Consider the following 21,016-nt stretch of genomic DNA (forward strand, 5'->3'; position numbering starts at 1 on the left):
TTGTTTAGATGGAGTTCTTGATAGGTCCTCTGATAAACCCTCACTTCTTACCAAAGCCGGCAAGCTCACCATGTCATTCATGAAAGATCTCAATTTATTAGACATCTGGAGACAGTTGCACCCACAGTATAGGGACTCTTTTTATTCACACCCACACAAGACACACACACGCATAGATAACTATTTACTTTTGACCCAACTGTTTCATAGAGTGTTAGATGTCGAGTATCTCACCAGATTGCTTAGTGACCATTCTCCTCTGGTATTATCAATCTCCATTCCTACCAAGGTAAATGGAGCATATAGATGGAGACTAAATTCTACACTCCTAAAGCAACCTGAATTTTGTGCATTCATCAAAGAGCAGATCAATATTTTTACTTTGACAAACAAACCCTCCGCTCCTGACAGTTTCATTCTTTGGGACACATTGAAGGCCTATCTGAGGGGACAGATCATTTCCTATACTAAAGGGCTGAAGAGAAAACACGGTGCGGAACTGAGTGCCCTTGAATCTGAAATCTCAGAGCTAGAGAAAACCTTCCAAAGATGCCCGACTAAAGTTCTATACAGGCTTTTGGTAAATAAAAAATGAAATATAATAAAAAATGAAATACATATTAATGCTATATAAACTCTTACTAATGAAATATCTTTCGACCCTATTGAAATTCATAATACTTTTAAGAAATACTATGAAGACCTCTACACTTCCCAATGAAGCGATGATCTATCAGAGATAGACTCCTTTCTCTCCTCTCTCAACCTCCCATGCCTGTCAGGGGAAGACAGCGAGCGCCTGAGTGAACACTTCTCAGTTCCTGAATTGTTGGAGGCCATTAAATCCTTACCTTCTAATAAATCTCCTGCGGAGGATGGCTTCCCTCCAGAGTTATATAAAGAATTTAGTACCTTATGGAGGTACTTAAAAAAGCCAAGGAAGACAACTGCTTTCCAGAGTCTTTCTCTCAAGCAGTGATTACTGTAATCCACAAGAAAGGGAAAAATCCGCTAAAGTGCACCTCCTATAGACCAATCTCTCTCCTTAACCCAGATTGTAAACTGGTCACCAAGATGCTATCTAGGAGACTGGAGTCATGTCTCCCCCTGTTGGTCAACCCAGATCAGACTGGCTTCATAATTAATAGATTTGATATAATTCACCTTGCTAACAAAAACAAAATACCTAGTGTCGCAGTCTCCCTCGATGCGTCTTGGAAAATTTCAGTTTAGGTACCATGTTTGTAAATTTGATAAAATCACTACAAATCTCCTAAAGCTAGGATTGCTACCAATGGGATTACTTCCTCCTCTTTCCCTCTTTATAGGGGGAACAGACAAGGTTTCCCAATTAGCCCCCACCTCTTTGCCCTCGCCATCGAACCATTGGCTGAGGCTATTAGAACGTGCCCTGACATACATGGCTTTGAGGTGCGCCCCGATATCCATAAATTACCACTCTTTGCGGATGACCTTATCTTATTTCTAACAAACCCAGAACATTCCCTCTCTCACTTGCAGATCCTACTACAGTGTTCTAGTTCTTTCTCTGGATATAAGGTCAATTTTGATAAAAGCGAAATCCTACCGTTGTATGTCTTTGACCATCATACCATCAAGCACAAGTTTCCTTTTAGATGGTCGCCTATGGGCTTCACATATTTGGGCATAATGGTGGATGGTAATCTGAACAACCTCTATAAAATCAACCTGGCCAGTTTGTTGCAAAAGGTGGAGGGTGACCTTTGTAAATGGATGGACTTACCTCTCACTCTACTGGGTAGAATCAATGTAATTAAAATTAATGTCCTGCCCAGATTTCTATATCTGTTTCAATCTCTCCATATCCCTGTTCCTGCAGTATTCTTTTCCTCGATCGACAAGCTGACCAGACGGTTTATCTGGCACGGCAAAACCCCTAGGGTTGGCCTGGATAAACTGACCCTTGATTACAGTCAAGGGGGCTTAAACCTCCCCAATTTTAGAATGTACTACTGGGCTGCACAGTCTAGGTTTCTGGCTCAGAGGTTTGACAATGGTCCCTCTCCCACATGGTTGAACATTGAAAAGCTTGAGGTAAATGATGACACTGGGGCAGAATTGTTTTACAAATGGGACAGAAAATCTATAGAAACCATCACAGACAACCCTGTAATCATACATTATGTCCTGGCATGGTGCAAACTGCATGAGCTGTTCAGACGAGAGGGATTCCTTTCCCCTAAAACCCCTTTATGGAACAATAGATTGATTCCTATGTTTTTCCAGAATAGTAACTTTAGACCATAGTCTGATGAGGGGGATCACTCTTCTGGAACATTGTTACGAGGAGGGAGTTCTTATGTCCTTTGATCAGCTGAAACAGATATCCCACTTGCCTAACAGGGACTTCTTTAGCTACCTACAACTACGAAACTTTATTAGGGTGACTCTCAAGGGACAATGGAACCTACCTAAGATGTCACCTATTGAACAACTCTGCCACGCAGACCAACCACTGTTCAAGACCATTTCATTTACATTACATTTACATTTAAGTCATTTAGCAGACGCTCTTATCCAGAGCGACTTACAAATTGGTGCATTCACCTTATGACATCCAGTGGAACAGTCACTTTACAATAGTGCATCTAAATCTTAAAAGGGGGGGGGTGAGAGGGATTACTTATCCTATCCTAGGTATTCCTTAAAGAGGTGGGGTTTCAGGTGTCTCCGGAAGGTGGTGATTGACTCCGCTGTCCTGGCGTCGTGAGGGAGTTTGTTCCACCATTGGGGGGCCAGAGCAGCGAACAGTTTTGACTGGGCTGAGCGGGAGCTGTACTTCCTCAGTGGTAGGGAGGCGAGCAGGCCAGAGGTGGATGAACGCAGTGCCCTTGTTTGGGTGTAGGGCCTGATCAGAGCCTGGAGGTACTGAGGTGCCGTTCCCCTCACAGCTCCGTAGGCAAGCACCATGGTCTTGTAGCGGATGCGAGCTTCAACTGGAAGCCAGTGGAGAGAGCGGAGGAGTGGGGTGACGTGAGAGAACTTGGGAAGGTTGAACACCAGACGGGCTGCAGCGTTCTGGATGAGTTGTAGGGGTTTAATGGCACAGGCAGGGAGCCCAGCCAACAGCGAGTTGCAGTAATCCAGACGGGAGATGATAAGTGCCTGGATTAGGACCTGCGCCGCTTCCTGTGTGAGGCAGGGTCGTACTCTGCGGATGTTGTAGAGCATGAACCTACAGGAACGGGCCACCACCTTGATGTTAGTTGATAACGACAGGGTGTTGTCCAGGATCATGCCAAGGTTCTTAGCGCTCTGGGAAGAGGACACAGTGGAGTTGTCAACCGTGATGGCGAGATCATGGAACGGGAAGTCCTTCCCCGGGAGGAAGAGCAGCTCCGTCTTGCCGAGATTCAGCTTGAGGTGGTGATCCGTCATCCACACTGATATGTCTGCCAGACATGCAGAGATGCGATTCGCCACCTGGTCATCAGAAGGGGGAAAGGAGAATATTAATTGTGTGTCGTCTGCATAGCAATGATAGGAGAGACCATGTGAGGTTATGACAGAGCCAAGTGACTTGGTGTATAGCGAGAATAGGAGAGGGCCTAGAACAGAGCCCTGGGGGACACCGGTGGTGAGAGCGTGTGGTGAGGAGACACATTCTCGCCACGCCACCTGGTAGGAGCGACCTGTCAGGTAGGACGCAATCCAAGCATGGGCCGCGCCGGAGATGCCCAACTCTGAGAGGGTGGAGAGGAGGATCTGATGGTTCACAGTATCTGTCATGTTTTGTCATTTATTATCTTGTCTTGTCCCTGTGCTTCCCATTCTATTCGTTTCCCTCTGCTGGTCTTATTAGGTTCTTTCCCTCTTTCTATCCCTCTCTCTCCCCCTCCCTCTCTCACTCTCTCGCTCTCTCTTCTCTCTATCGTTCCGTTCCTGCTCCCAGCTGTTCCTATTCCCCTAATCAATCATTTAGTCTTCCCACACCTGTTCCCGATCCTTTCCCCTGATTAGAGTCCCTATTTCTTCCTTTGTGTTCCGTTCCTGTCCTGTCGGTTCCTTGTCTAGAATTCACCGTGCTGTGTTTGTGTATCGCCCTGTCGTGTCGTGTTTTCCTCAGATGCTGCGTGGTGAGCAGGTGTCTGAGTCTGTCTGGTTCAAGTGCCTTCCCGAGGCAACCTGCTGTTCACCTGCTGTTCAAGATCGAGTCTCCAGTTTGTCCTCGTCATTTCGAGTGAAAGTTGTGTTTTTTGTTTGTATTTACTTTACTGGATTAAAGACTCTGTTTTCGCCAAGTCGCTTTTGGGTCCTCTTTCACCTGCATGACAGAAGGAACCGACCAAGGAATGGACCCAGCGACTTCAGACGCTCGTTACACTGCCGTCGAGATCCAAGGAGCCATGCTCGGCAGACACGAGCAGGAATTGTCTGCTGCTCGCCATGCCGTGGAGAACCTGGCCGCTCAGGTTTCCGACCTCTCTGGACAGTTCCAGAGTCTACGTCTCGTGCCACCTGTTACTTCCTGGCCTGCCGAGCCTCCAGAACCTAGGGTTAATAACCCACCTTGCTACTCCGGGCAGCCCACTGAGTGCCGCTCCTTTCTCACGCAGTGTGAGATTGTGTTCTCTCTCCAACCCAACACATACTCTAGAGAGAGAGCTCGGGTTGCTTACGTCATTTCACTCCTTACTGGCCGGGCTCGAGAATGGGGCACAGCTATCTGGGAGGCAAGGGCTGATTGCTCTAACAAGTTCCAGAACTTTAAAGAGGAGATGATTCGGGTTTTTGACCGTTCAGTTTTTGGTAGGGAGGCTTCTAGGGCCCTGGCTTCCTTATGCCAAGGTGAACGGTCCATAACGGATTATTCTATTGAGTTTCGCACTCTTGCTGCCTCTAGTGAGTGGAACGAGCCGGCGCTGCTCGCTCGTTTTCTGGAGGGACTCCACGCAGTGGTTAAGGATGAGATTCTCTCCCGGGAGGTTCCTTCAGATGTGGACTCTTTGATTGCTCTCGCCATCCGCATAGAACGACGGGTAGATCTTCGTCACCGGGCTCGTGGAAGAGAGCTCGCATCAACGGTGTTTCCCTGCTCCGCATCGCAACCATCTCCCTCCTCTGGCTCAGAGTCTGAGCCCATGCAGCTGGGAGGGATTCGCATCTCGACTAAGGAGAGGGAACGGAGGATCACCAACCGCCTGTGCCTCTATTGCGGAGTTGCTGGACATTTTGTTAATTCATGTCCAGTAAAAGCCAGAGCTCATCTGTAAGCGGAGGGCTACAGGTGAGCGCAACTACTCAAGTCTCTCCATCAAGATCCTGTACTACTTTGTCGGTCCATCTACGCTGGACCGGTTCGGGTGCTACATGTAGTGCCTTGATAGACTCTGGGGCTGAGGGTTGTTTCATGGACGAAGCATGGGTTCGGAAACATGACATTCCTTTCAGAGAGTTAGAGAAGCCTACGCCCATGTTCGCCTTAGATGGTAGTCATCTTCCCAGTATCAGATTTGAGACACTACCTTTAACCCTCACAGTATCTGGTAACCACAGTGAGACTATTTCTTTTTGATTTTTCGTTCACCGTTTACACCTGTTGTTTTGGGTCATCCCTGGCTAGTATGTCATAATCCTTCTATTAATTGGTCTAGTAATTCTATCCTATCCTGGAACGTTTCTTGTCATGTGAAGTGTTTAATGTCTGCCATCCCTCCCGTTTCTTCTGTCCCTACTTCTCAGGAGGAACCTGGCGATTTGACAGGAGTGCCGGAGGAATATCATGATCTGCGCACGGTCTTCAGTCGGTCCCGAGCCAACTCCCTTCCTCCTCACCGGTCGTATGATTGTAGTATTGATCTCCTTCCGGGGACCACTCCTCCTCGGGGTAGACTATACTCTCTGTCGGCTCCCGAACGTAAGGCTCTCGAGGATTATTTGTCTGTGTCTCTTGACGCCGGTACCATAGTGCCTTCTTCCTCTCCGGCCGGGGCGGGGTTCTTTTTTGTTAAGAAGAAGGACGGTACTCTGCGCCCCTGCGTGGATTATCGAGGGCTGAATGACATAACGGTTAAGAATCGTTATCCGCTTCCCCTTATGTCATCAGCCTTCGAGATTCTGCAGGGAGCCAGGTGCTTTACTAAGTTGGACCTTCGTAACGCTTACCATCTCGTGCGCATCAGAGAGGGGGACGAGTGGAAAACGGCGTTTAACACTCCGTTAGGGCATTTTGAGTACCGGGTTCTGCCGTTTGGTCTCGCCAATGCGCCAGCTGTTTTTCAGGCATTAGTTAATGATGTTCTGAGAGACATGCTGAACATCTTTGTTTTTGTCTATCTTGACGATATCCTGATTTTTTCTCCGTCACTCGAGATTCATGTTCAGCACGTTCGACGTGTTCTACAGCGCCTTTTAGAGAATTGTCTCTACGTAAAGTCTGAGAAGTGCTCTTTTCATGTCTCCTCCGTTACTTTTCTCGGTTCCGTTATTTCCGCTGAAGGCATTCAGATGGATTCCGCTAAGGTCCAAGCTGTCAGTGATTGGCCCGTTCCAAGGTCACGTGTCGAGTTGCAGCGCTTTTTAGGTTTCGCTAATTTCTATCGGCGTTTCATTCGTAATTTCGGTCAAGTTGCTGCCCCTCTCACAGCTCTTACTTCTGTCAAGACGTGTTTTAAGTGGTCCGGTTCCGCCCAGGAGCTTTTGATCTTCTAAAAGAACGTTTTACGTCCGCTCCTATCCTCGTTACTCCTGACGTCACTAGACAATTCATTGTCGAGGTTGACGCTTCAGAGGTAGGCGTGGGAGCCATTCTATCCCAGCGCTTCCAGTCTGACGATAAGGTTCATCCTTGCGCTTATTTTTCTCATCGCCTGTCGCCATCTGAGCGCAACTATGATGTGGGTAACCGTGAACTGCTCGCCATCCGCTTAGCCCTAGGCGAATGGCGACAGTGGTTGGAGGGGCGACCGTTCCTTTTGTCGTTTGGACAGACCATAAGAACCTTGAGTACATCCGTTCTGCCAAACGACTTAATGCCCGTCAAGCTCGTTGGGCGTTGTTTTTCGCTCGTTTCGAGTTTGTGATTTCTTACCGTCCGGGTAGCAAGAACACCAAGCCTGATGCCTTATCCCGTCTGTTTAGTTCTTCTGTGGCTTCTACTGATCCCGAGGGGATTCTTCCTTATGGGCGTGTTGTCGGGTTAACAGTCTGGGGAATTGAAAGACAGGTTAAGCAAGCACTCACGCACACTGCGTCGCCGCGCGCTTGTCCTAGTAACCTCCTTTTCGTTCCTGTTTCCACTCGTCTGGCTGTTCTTCAGTGGGCTCACTCTGCCAAGTTAGCTGGTCATCCCGGTGTTCGAGGCACTCTTGCGTCTATTCGCCAGCGCTTTTGGTGGCCGACTCAGGAGCGTGACACGCGCCGTTTCGTGGCTGCTTGTTCGGACTGCGCGCAGACTAAGTCGGGTAACTCTCCTCCTGCCGGTCGTCTCAGACCGCTCCCCATTCCTTCTCGACCATGGTCTCACATCGCCCTAGACTTCATTACCGGTCTGCCTTTGTCTGCGGGGAAGACTGTGATTCTTACGGTTGTCGATAGGTTCTCTAAGGCGGCACATTTCATTCCCCTCGCTAAACTTCCTTCCGCTAAGGAGACGGCACAAATCATTATCGAGAATGTATTCAGAATTCATGGCCTCCCGTTAGACGCCGTTTCAGACAGAGGCCCGCAATTCACGTCACAGTTTTGGAGGGAGTTCTGTCGTTTGATTGGTGCGTCCGTCAGTCTCTCTTCCGGGTTTCATCCCCAGTCTAACGGTCAAGCAGAGAGGGCCAATCAGACGATTGGTCGCATACTACGCAGCCTTTCTTTCAGAAACCCTGCGTCTTGGGCAGAACAGCTCCCCTGGGCAGAATACGCTCACAATTCGCTTCCTTCGTCTGCTACCGGGTTATCTCCGTTTCAGAGTAGTCTGGGTTACCAGCCTCCTCTGTTCTCATCCCAGCTTGCCGAGTCCAGCGTTCCCTCCGCTCAAGCGTTTGTCCAACGTTGTGAGCGCACCTGGAGGAGGGTGAGGTCTGCACTTTGCCGTTACAGGGCACAGACTGTGAGAGCCGCCAATAAACGCAGGATTAAGAGTCCAAGGTATTGTTGCGGCCAGAGAGTGTGGCTTTCCACTCGCAACCTTCCTCTTACGACAGCTTCTCGTAAGTTGACTCCGCGGTTCATTGGTCCGTTCCGTGTCTCCCAGGTCGTCAATCCTGTCGCTGTGCGACTGCTTCTTCCGCGACATCTTCGTCGCGTCCATCCTGTCTTCCATGTCTCCTGTGTTAAGCCCTTTCTTCGCACCCCCGTTCGTCTTCCCTCCCCCCTCCCGTCCTTGTCGAGAGCGCACCTATTTACAAGGTACATAAGATCATGGACATGCGTTCTCGGGGACGGGGTCACCAATACTTAGTGGATTGGGAGGGTTACGGTCCTGAGGAGAGGAGTTGGGTTCCGTCTCGGGACGTGCTGGACCGTTCACTCATTGATGATTTCCTCCGTTGCCGCCAGGATTCCTCCTCGAGTGCGCCAGGAGGCGCTCGGTGAGTGGGGGGTACTGTCATGTTTTGTCATTTATTATCTTGTCTTGTCCCTGTGCTTCCCATTCTATTCGTTTCCCTCTGCTGGTCTTATTAGGTTCTTTCCCTCTTTCTATCCCTCTCTCTCCCCCTCCCTCTCTCACTCTCTCGCTCTCTCTTCTCTCTATCGTTCCGTTCCTGCTCCCAGCTGTTCCTATTCCCCTAATCAATCATTTAGTCTTCCCACACCTGTTCCCGATCCTTTCCCCTGATTAGAGTCCCTATTTCTTCCTTTGTGTTCCGTTCCTGTCCTGTCGGTTCCTTGTCTAGAATTCACCGTGCTGTGTTTGTGTATCGCCCTGTCGTGTCGTGTTTTCCTCAGATGCTGCGTGGTGAGCAGGTGTCTGAGTCTGTCTGGTTCAAGTGCCTTCCCGAGGCAACCTGCTGTTCACCTGCTGTTCAAGATCGAGTCTCCAGTTTGTCCTCGTCATTTCGAGTGAAAGTTGTGTTTTTTGTTTGTATTTACTTTACTGGATTAAAGACTCTGTTTTCGCCAAGTCGCTTTTGGGTCCTCTTTCACCTGCATGACAGTATCGAAGGCAGCCGATAGATCTAGAAGGATGAGAGCAGAGGAGAGAGAGTTAGCTTTAGCAGTGCGGAGCGCCTCCGTGATACAGAGGAGAGCAGTCTCAGTTGAATGACTAGTCTTGAAACCTGAGTGATTTGGATCAAGAAGGTCATTCAGAGAGAGATAGCGGGAGAGCTGGCCAAGGACGGCACGTTCAAGGGTTTTGGAGAGAAAAGAAAGAAGGGATACTGGTCTGTAATTGTTGACATCGGAGGGATCGAGTGTAGGTTTTTTCAGAAGGGGTGCAACTCTCGCTCTCTTGAAGACGGAAGGGACGTAGCCAGCGGTCAGGGATGAGTTGATGAGTGAGGTGAGGTAAGGGAGAAGGTCTCCGGAAATGGTCTGGAGAAGAGAGGAGGGGATAGGGTCAAGCGGGCAGGTTGTTGGGCGGCCGGCCGTCACAAGACGCGAGATTTCATCTGGAGAGAGAGGGGAGAAAGAGGTCAGAGCACAGGGTAGGGCAGTGTGAGCAGAACCAGCGGTGTCGTTTGACTTAGCAAACGAGGAACGGATGTCGTCGACCTTCTTTTCAAAATGGGTGACGAAGTCATCTGCAGAGAGGGAGGAGGGGGGAGGGGGAGGAGGATTCAGGAGGGAGGAGAAGGTGGCAAAGAGCTTCCTAGGGTTAGAGGCAGATGCTTGGAATTTAGAGTGGTAGAAAGTGGCTTTAGCAGCAGAGACAGAGGAGGAAAATGTAGAGAGGAGGGAGTAAAAGGATGCCAGGTCCGCAGGGAGGCGAGTTTTCCTCCATTTCCGCTCGGCTGCCCGGAGCCCTGTTCTGTGAGCTCGCAATGAGTCATCGAGCCACGGAGCGGGAGGGGAGGACCGAGCCGGCCTGGAGGATAGGGGACATAGAGAGTCAAAGGATGCAGAGAGGGAGGAGAGGAGGGTTGAGGAGGCAGAATCAGGAGATAGGTTGGAGAAGGTTTGAGCAGAGGGAAGAGATGATAGGATGGAAGAGGAGAGAGTAGCAGGGGAGAGAGAGCGAAGGTTGGGACGGCGCGATACCATCCGAGTAGGGGCAGTGTGGGAGGTGTTGGATGAGAGCGAGAGGGAAAAGGATACAAGGTAGTGGTCGGAGACTTGGAGGGGAGTTGCAATGAGGTTAGTGGAAGAACAGCATCTAGTAAAGATGAGGTCGAGCGTATTGCCTGCCTTGTGAGTAGGGGGAGAAGGTGAGAGGGTGAGGTCAAAAGAGGAGAGGAGTGGAAAGAAGGAGGCAGAGAGGAATGAGTCAAAGGTAGACGTGGGGAGGTTAAAGTCGCCCAGAACTGTGAAAGGAGCTTATCAAGGCATCAAGCTCATTGATGAACTCTCCGAGGGAACCTGGAGGGCGATAAATGATAAGGATGTTAAGCTTGAAAGGGCTGGTAACTGTGACAGCATGGAATTCAAAGGAGGCGATAGACAGATGGGTAAGGGGAGAAAGAGAGAATGACCACTTGGGAGAGATGAGGATCCCGGTGCCACCACCCCGCTGACCAGAAGCTCTCGGGGTGTGCGAGAACACGTGGGCAGACGAAGAGAGAGCAGTAGGAGTAGCAGTGTTGTCTGTGGTGATCCATGTTTCCGTCAGTGCCAAGAAGTCGAGGGACTGGAGGGAGGCATAGGCTGAGATAAACTCTGCCTTGTTGGCCGCAGATCGGCAGTTCAAGATGCTACCGGAGACCTGGAACTCCACGTGGGTCGTGCGCGCTGGGACCACCAGATTAGGGTGGCCGCGGCCACGCGGTGTGGAGCGTTTGTATGGTCTGTGCAGAGAGGAGAGAACAGGGATAGACAGACACATAGTTGACAGGCTACAGAAGAGGCTACGCTAATGCAAAGGAGATTGGAATGACAAGTGGACTACACGTCTCGAATGTTCAGAAAGTTAAGCTTACGTAGCAAGAATCTTATTGACTAAAATGATTAAAATGATACAGTACTGCTGAAGTAGGCTAGCTGGCAGTGGGTGCGTTGTTGACACTACACTAATCAAGTCGTTCCGTTGAGTGTAATAGTTTCGACAGTGCTGCTATTCCGGGGCTAGCTGGCTAGCTAGCAGTGTTGATTACGTTACGTTGCGTTAAAAGAACGACAATAGCTGGCTCGCTAACTTAGAAAATCGCTCTAGACTACACAATTATCTTTGATACAAAGACGGCTATGTAGCTAGCTATGTAGCTAGCTACGATCAAACAAATCAAACCGTTGTACTGTAATGAAATGAAATGAAAATGTGATACTACCTGTGAATGCGACCGGGTTGTTGAATTCTATTCAGAAGACATTGGCTAGCTGTTGGCTAGCTAGCAGAGTCTCCTACGTTAAGGACGACAAATAGCTGGCTAGCTAACCTCGGTAAATTAAGATAATCTAAACTCTAAACTACACAATTATCTTGGATACGAAGACAGCAAAGACAGCTATGTAGCTAGCTAACACTACACTAATCAAGTCGTTCAGTTGAGTGTAATAGTTTCTACAAAGCATATTTTGAAAATCTGAGATGACAGTGTTGTTAACAAAAGGCTAAGCTTGAGAGCAAATAGATTTATTTCATTTCATTTGCGATTTTCATGAACAGTTAACCTCTTAAGCCTAGCCCTGTTTACTGCCCCTAATGGAGGAATTGGGTACCCATATAAAACAGGATAAATTTTTGTCAAAAGTTGCTAATATATGCATATAAAAAAAATTATTGAATAGAAAACACTCTAAAGCTTCTAAAACCGTTTCAATTTTGTCTCTATGTAAAGCAGAAGTCTCAGGGCATGCATTCTCCCAAAATCTCTCTTGTCATGGAAAAAGTTGGCCCAACTTTGACGTCATCTTAAACGCCTTCCCAAACAACTACCGCTCTGGGAACAGTTCCTACGTGTTCAGCGCGAAGCCTGCTTTCAATGGGGCTTCTCATTGTGTGAATCGCGCGCTCACGAGACGTTGAGCGTGCCGAAAGGTCTCGGTCACGTGAAAAAAAAGTGTACGTTTATGCACGCTCTGCTCCCGCTCTCTCTTTTCTTCAGGATCAATTACAAGACGTGTGTGTGTAATGTAGTTCGTCTGTTGTTTGTAGAGAGTCAGACCGAAATGCAGCGTGTAGGTTACTCATGACTTTTAATAAAGAAAAATGCGGTACATGAAAATAACTGAAAATACAAAAACAACAAACACGTGAAACTAATACAGCCTATCTGGTGACTAACACAGAGACAGGTACAATCGCCCACGAAATACAACGCGCACTCAAGCTACCTAAATACGGTTCCCAATCCGAGACAACTAGAATCAGCTGACTCCAATTAGGAATCGCCTCAGGCAGCCAAGCCAAACTAGACACACCCCTACTAATACACACTCCCAATTAATACAAACCCCAATACGAAATACAACATATAAACCCATGTCACACCCTGGCCTACCCAAACAATAAACAAAACACAAGATACAATGACCGAGGCGTGACAGTGTGTTTCGCTTCGTCCTCACAATTGCTGTACACCTTTATAACATGTTAAAGCTTAATTATGAACATAGTTTGACAAGTTTACTTGACATATAATATATAATTTCGACGTTTTTGTGCGCATCCACTTGAATTCTGCCTACATTTCGACCGAAAAGTGGCTATTTTGAGAACCGAAAGACGCAGACTTGAAAACTAAAAGCTGTTTTGGTAAGTATAATCCCTTCCAGGTCTTTTGATGGAAGAACAGCAAAGGTAAGGGAATATTTATGTGTTAATTTTGGGTTTCTGTCGACTCCAAGATAGAGGAGGCATAATGATACATTTGGAGCGCCGACTCCTAGTATAGCCTAGTAAACACAAACTGTAACGTTAAAAATAAATGTATCACAGCGTTTGCATTTAGAAGAAGTGTATCTTCCTATACATATGTAAAACATGCATATTTAGTCAAAGTTTATGATGTGTATTCCTTGTTAGCTGACGTTATCTGCCGGAGCTATTTAATTTCTCCTGACATTTTAGTAGCATTTTTTGAACGATGCGTCATTGTAAACAGAGATTTATGGATATATATTGCAGATTATTGAAAAAAAAATGAATGTACTGTGTAACATGTTATATTACTGTCATCCGATGAAGATTTCAAAAGGTTAGTGAAATGATTTTTTTTTTTATCCTGCGTTTGTTGATTGCATATTTTTTCCTACTTGGCTATGCTAATGAGCTATGTCTGCGGTGGTGGTTTGACATAAATATGTGCTATGTTTTCGCCGTAAAACATTTTAGAAATCTGACTTGTTGCCTGGATTCACAACGAGTGTAGCTTTAATTCAATACCCTGCATGTGTATTTTAATGAACGTTTGAGTTTTAACTAATACTATTAGCATTTAGCGTAGCGGATTTGCATTTCCAGAGCTCTAGATGGGACGCCTGCGTGCCAGGTAGAAGCAAGAGGTTAACGTTGCGTTATGCTAATGAGCTTGCGGATAGATTTACACAATCCTGGATACAGGTTTTTTTCGTAGCTAAACGTGACGCAGAAGACGGAGCGATTTGTCCTAAACAAATAATCTTTCAGGAAAAACTGACCATTTGCTATCTAACTGAGTCTCCTCATTGAAAACATCTGAAGTTCTTCAAAGGTAAATTATTTTATTTGAATGCTTTTCCTGTTTTTGTGAAAATGTTGCCTGCTGAATGCTAACGCTAAATGCTACGCTAAATGCTACGCTAGGTATCAATACTGTTACACAAATGCTTGTTTTGCTATGGTTGAGAAGCATATTTTGAAAATCTGAGACGACAGTGTTGTTAACAAAAGGCTAAGCTTGAGAGCTAGCATATTGATTTCATTTCAATTTCGATTTTCATTAATAGTTAACGTTGCGTTATGGTAATGAGCTTGTGGCTGTAGTCACGATCCCGGATCCGGGATGGCTCGACGCAAGAAGTTAAAGACATTTTACAGAATTTGGTAACCTTTTATTGACTATATGGACAATCTCCCCCCACATATCATTGATTGAATCTCCATATAATCCTCACATAATGTTTCACACGTAATGTATCATATGTAGCCTACGGCAGGTGATCCAATGTCTCACTATAATTTTTTTCTTATTTTATGTTTGTATATATATAATTATATATTTTTAGTTTTTTTACACTCGTCTGTTACTGTCACTTTGTCCTATCGTTGTCTAATATCTTTTCAATTTGTTTTGAATGTTCTTAATAGGAAAATGAAAATAATAATAAATAATAATAATAATAATAATAATAATTGAAGAAGTGATAATGGTGCTAAATACAGGGTAATTCTTGGGAGAAACCTTTTTCAGTCTCCCAGAGATTTGAGACTGGGACGGAGGTTCACCTTCCAGCAGGACAAAGACCATAAAAATACTGCTAAAGCAACACTCCAGTGGTTGAAGGGGAAACATTTAAATGTCTTGGAATGGCCTAGTCAAAGCCCAGACATCAATCCAATTGAGAATCTGTAGTATGACTTAAAGGTTGCTGTATACCAGCGGAACCCATCCAATTTGAAGGAGCTGGATCAGATTTGCTTTGAAGAATGGGCAAAAATCCCAGTGGCTAGATGTTCCAAGCTTATAGAGACATACCACGAAGAGACTTGCAGTTGTATGTGCTGCAAAAGGTGGGTCTAAAAAGTATTGACTTTGGGAGGGGAGGCGAGTAGTTATGCACCCTCAAGTTCAGTTTTTTCCTTCATATTTTCAGTTTGTTTCACAATAAAAAATATTTTGCATCTTCAAAGTGTTGAGTAAATAAAATTATACAACCCCCCCCAAAAAAACTATTTTAATTCAAGGTTGAAAGTCAACAAAATAGGAAAAATGCCAGGGGGGGTGAATACTTTCGCAAGCCACTGTAGGCCTAAAACAGACAAATTAAAACACCAAAAAAAATCCTGATGAAAATGTAGGTTCTTTGAACCGCAATATTCTCTCTACTCTGCCTATCTGCCTCCCTTTCTATCTGTCTTGACTTGCTGTATCTCTAGTGCAGTGCAACATTGTATCAACTCAGCAGGTTGGCATGCTCAGGTGCATGCACTCCCTCAATGTTATCAGGACAGAGAAACCACACACATGGTCATTGCTCACATTGAGCACTGAAAGCTAAGGCAATGGAAAAATTGACAAAACTACTAAATTATGTTTATGAAATCAGGTTGTGAACTCTGCAAACAACATTTCCACTCTGAGAATGAGAATGTGTAACACATAAAATTAAATACATACAATAACATAAATGATTGTAACCAAATGGCGGGGATTAACAGAACACTTACTAGGCCTACAGGTTACATACAGTATGTAATGGGGAACTGATGAAAAATAAACAATCAAGGGGCAAACAATTCATACAACGAAACAAAGAATTGGCGGGAGACAGCAGAGCACATTCTGGAGAGCTGAGAGCATGAATTCTGGAGAGAGACATCCATATCTTCGCCTAACAATTCTTCTTATCTCAACATTTTAAATGATATTCAAGAAACATTATCATCACACATTTTAGATGTTTTTTACTGACAGCTGCAACTCAATCAGCTAGGTCATGCTTTCCAAATAGGCCCATGCATTTGTGATTTGAAATTATTTTTTAAAGAAGCTAATGATGCTCTGTGGCTAGGTCAAGTTTTAAAAAAGAACAAATTCTCATTTACAATGACAGCCTACCAGAAGGCAAAAAGCCTTCTGCGGGGACGGGGATAAAAATACAAATATAGGACAAAACACATCACGACAAGAGAGACACCACAACACTACATGAAGAGAGGCCTAAGACAACAACATAGCATGGCAGCAACACATGACAACACAGCATGGTAGCAACACCACGTGACTACAACATGACAGCATCACAACATTATTGGGCACAGACAACAGCACAAAGGCAAGAAGGTAGAGACAACAATACAGCCACCGTCTGGTAAGCAGCCACCGTCTGGTAAAGTGTTTTGAATTATTTTATTTAGACAGGAGTAATTATATAGTACATTTGGCAAAACATCAATTTACTTTAGGGGAAGCCAGCATCCAAACAGTGCACTGTGCACACACACCAACTTTCCTTTCTAACTCTCAAGTGGCTGAAACAAGAGATCAACTCGTTGTCCCAAAGGCGGGAATGCAAGCTTAGGTCTGTATTTTATGCCCATAGAAACGCTTTGGCTTATTCAGGACCTGTGGCAAACCCTTCATTTGAGACCCACATTTTAAGCTAAAAAGATTAAGTAAATAATAATAATATGTTTTTTTTGTGGGGGGGGCTTGTTATTTTGGCATTAATACGAGTCACATATCAGTTTGCAAACAATGTAAAAAAAAATGAAATATATAATCGAGTTAATAAAGCATGGTCTTTAAACATGGTCTCTTTTTTGTTTTCGTGAGTAAGGCAGCTCCAAAATGCAGGTGTTTCAGCCTGGCTCAGTGCTTTCTGTGGTAGTGGGGAAAGCCAGCAGAAAATAGCAGCGTTGTGCCGTGATTGGCTCAGTGTTCTGTCACTCTTGGGTTAAACTATGTCACCAGTCCTTAGTAAGGGTAGACATCGAAAATTCTAGCCCTCTGGGTCCTGCCATATAATTACATTGGTAGTGCCCTTTCAAGAAGGCTCAAGGTCATTGGCATCAGGTAAAATGATGTCATCACTTTATATGTACAGTAGCTTTGATTTGACTATTCATGTCAACATTTACTTTCAAAATCGTAGCTATGAATCAAGTCAATAATCCACTGGCAAATCCTTTTTCACCTCTACAGGATCGATGCCCCCCCTTGAGCTAACATAGGCTAATGTGATTAGCATGATGTTGTAAGTAACAAAAAAAAATCCCAGGACATAGACATATCTGATATTGGCAGAATGCTTAAATTCTTGCTAATCTAACAGCATTGTCCAATTTACTGTAGCTATTACAGTGAAAGAATACCATGCTGTTGTTTGAGGAGAGTGCACAATTATGAACTTCAAAATGTATTAATAAACCCATTAGGCACATTTAGGCAGTCTTGATACAACATTTTGAACATAAATTAAATGGTTCATTGGATCAGTCTAAAACCTTGCACATACACTGCTGCCATCTAGTTGCCAAAATCTAAACTGCGCCTGGGCTGGAATAGTACATCATGATGCATGTTTTTTCTTGGAATTATCTTTTACCAGATCTAACGTGTTATATTCGCCTACATTAATGTCACATTTCCACAAACTTCAAAGTGTTTCATTTCAAATGGTTTCAAGAAAATGCATATCTTTGCTTCAGGTCCTGAGTTTCAGGCAGTTAGATAGTTAGACTTGGGTATGTCATTTTAGGTGAAAATTGTCCTTGTGATGTGAAGATCAATTATAGATACAACGTATCGGTGCTCATTGGACATGGGACATAAATATTACACAACAAGTTATAAATCGCAAAATCAACAATGAGTGGTTTGGAAGGAATCGGTGACAGTGGCTAATTGCAAGCATTGCAACTGGGAGGTCGGGAATAAACAAGCTCAAACTGGGAAAATACGTTTTGAACGGTCATCCAACACGGATTTGTAAATCTTTCTCTTTCTTTGATGGCAACATTTGCCCACGAAGGACTGCCACACCACCTTCCTGTTCAAGTGAGCACATAACAACAAGGTGAGTACACAAATGTCTTGTATGCTGCTGCATAAATGATGTAATACGCCAGGGAGATATAAATACTTTAGCTAAGAATGTAATACCAAGTGTATGTTCTGTAGTAAGCTGCTAGTAGCCCATGTACATCACCCTAATATTTTTGTCTATTTTCAGCTCTTAAATCAAATTTTATTGGTCACATACACGTGGATGGCAGACGTTAATGCGAGTGTAGCGAAATACTTGTGCTTCTGGTTCCGACCATGCAGTAATATCTAACAAGTAATCTAACAACTTCACAACAACAAAGGAACAAAAAAGTATATGTACATACAAATATATGGATCTAGCTGGTCTGTCATAATGTAATAGAGACAGAAGATCTAGCAGGTAATAATAATATATTCAACCTTCAACTCTCTATATATATCTGTTTATTATACCTGTTGATACAGGGCTCATATGTGAAACTATTTTAACTGAACATTTTCTTTCACAGTGACACTGACTCCGAATGGGAGTCTTATCCGGTGTCCTGTGTGAATTTAAGTATGCTCTCTCTAATTCTCTCTTTCTCTCTCTCCGAGGACCTGAGCCCTAGGACCATGCGTCAGGACTACCTGGCATGATGACTCCTTGCTGTCCCCAGTCCACCTGGCCTTGCCACTGTTCCAGTTTCAACTGTTCTGCCTGCGGCTATGGAACGCTAAACTGTTCATTTTTACTCTTGAGGTGCTGTCCTGTTGCACCCTCTACAACCACTGTGATCTCCACCCGGCACAGCCAGAAGAGGACTGGCCACCCCTCATAGCCTGGTTCCTCTCTAGGTTTCTGCATAGTTTTTCCTAGCCACCGTGCTTCTACACCTGCATTGCTTGCTGTTTGGGGTTTTAGGCTGGGGCTATATAAATTTGATAGAGGACTGAGGGTCTTCCAAATATTGAAAGTGTGTAAATAGTTACCCATGTTATTCTGTAAATGTATACAGGGGTGCAAGTTCTCCCAATTAAAAAGATGAGAGAGGCCTGTAATTGTCATTATAGGTACACTTCAACTATGACAGACGAAATTAGAAAAAATATATAGAAAATCACATTGTAGGATTTTATCATGAATTTATTTGCAAATTATGGTGGAAAATAAGTATTTGGTCACCTACAAACAAGCAAGATGTCTGGCTCTCACAGACCTGTAACTTCTTCTTTAAGAGGCTCCTCTGTCCTCCACTCATTACCTGTAATAATGGCACCTGTTTGAACTTGTTATCAGTATAAAAGACACCTGTCCACAACATCAAACAGTCACACTCCAAACTCCACTATGGCCAAGACCAAAGAGCTGTCAAAGGACACAAGAAACAAAATTGTAGACCTGCACCAGGCTGGGAAGACTGAATCTGCAATTGGTAAGCAGCTTGGTTTGAAGAAATCAACTGTGGCAGCAATTATTAGGAAATGAAAGACATACAAGACCACTGATAATCTCCCTCGATCTGGGGCTCCACGCAAGATCTCACCCCGTGGGGTCAAAATGATCACAAGAACGGTAAGCAAAACTCCCAGAACCACACGCGGGGACCTAGTGAATGACCTACAGAGAGCTGGGACCAAAGTAACAAAGCCTACCATCAGTAACACACTACGCCGCCAGGGACTCAAATCATGCAGTGCCAGATGTGTCTCCCTGCTGAAGCCAGTACATGTCCAGGCCCGTCTGAAGTTTGCTAGAGAGCATTTAGATGATCCAGAAGATGATTGGGAGAATGTCATATGGTCAGATGAAACCAAAATATAACTTTTTGGTAAAAATTCAACTCGTCATGTTTGGAGGACAAAGAATGCTGAGTTGCATCCAAAGAACACCATACCTACTGTGAAGCATGGGGGTGGAAACATCATGCTTTGGGGCTGTTTTTCTGCAAATGGACCCGGACGACTGATCCGTGTAAAGGAAAGAATGAATGAGGCCATGTATCGTGAGATTTTGAGTGAAAACCTCCTTCCATCAGCAAGGGCATTGAAGATTAAACGTGGCTGGGTCTTTCAGCATGACAATGATCCCAAACACACCACCCAGGCAACAAAGGAGTGGCTTCGTAAGAAGCATTTCAAGGTCCTGGAGTGGCCGAGCCAGTCTCCAGATCTCAAACCCATAGAAAGTCTGTGTTGCCCAGCAACAGCCCCAAAACATCACTGCTCTAGAGGAGATCTGCATGGAGGAATGGGCCAAAATACCAGCAACAGTGTGTGAAAACCTTGTGACGACTTACAGAAAACGTTTGACCTCTGTCATTGACAACAAAGGGTATATAACAAAGTATTGAGATAAACTCTTGTTATTGACCAAATACTTATTTTCCATCATAATTTGCAAATAAATTAATGAAAAATCCTACAATGTGATTTTCTGGATTTATTTTCTAATTTTGTCTGTCACAGTTGAAGTCTAACTATGATGAAAATTACAGGCCTCTCTCATATTTTTAAGTGGGAGAACTTGCACAATTAGTGGCTGACTAAATACTTTTTTGCCCCACTGTATATATATATTTTTTCATATTTTCTAATCAATAACTATTTTTATTTTTTTCATTTTTTTTTCTCGATTTGTTTTGGAGGGGTGTGTTAGAATACCATTTTGGCATTTTGTATATAGTTATTTATTTCTAAATCTATACCTTCACCAATTTGGCCACTTGGGTACATTTGGGCTACTTGTGTGGGACACCTGGGTGACTTCATGATAAATGTCATGTAGCACACTCATTTTGGAAGTTATCATTCTGAAACTTTGCACAAGTACTGTTGCCCTCTTATATTTTTCACTGGAATTGTCTCCATCATCCTATCTGAATGTTTGTTTTATCTTGTTCATTTTAAAGATGATGATATAAAAATATATATATATTTTCATTGTTTTATCTAAACCAGATCTATTCTGTGTTATTCTCCTACATTCAATTCACATTTACACAAACTTCAGTGTTTTCTTTCAAATGGTACCAATAATATGCATATCCTTGGTTCTGTGCCTGGGCTACAGGCTGTTAGATTTGGGTATGTCTTCAGGCGGATATTGCACAAAGTTGGGGGGTGGAGCTGCAAGAGGTTTAAACAGCCACCACTAACATACTGAGTCAACTCCAGCCACTTTAATATTGTAAAAAATTATGTAAAAAATGTATCACTTGCTACTTTAAACAATGCCACTTTTATATGTTTACATACACTACATTACTCAT

Source organism: Oncorhynchus gorbuscha, linkage group LG07, assembly GCF_021184085.1.
Source record: "Oncorhynchus gorbuscha isolate QuinsamMale2020 ecotype Even-year linkage group LG07, OgorEven_v1.0, whole genome shotgun sequence".
Classification (NCBI taxonomy): domain Eukaryota; kingdom Metazoa; phylum Chordata; class Actinopteri; order Salmoniformes; family Salmonidae; genus Oncorhynchus; species Oncorhynchus gorbuscha.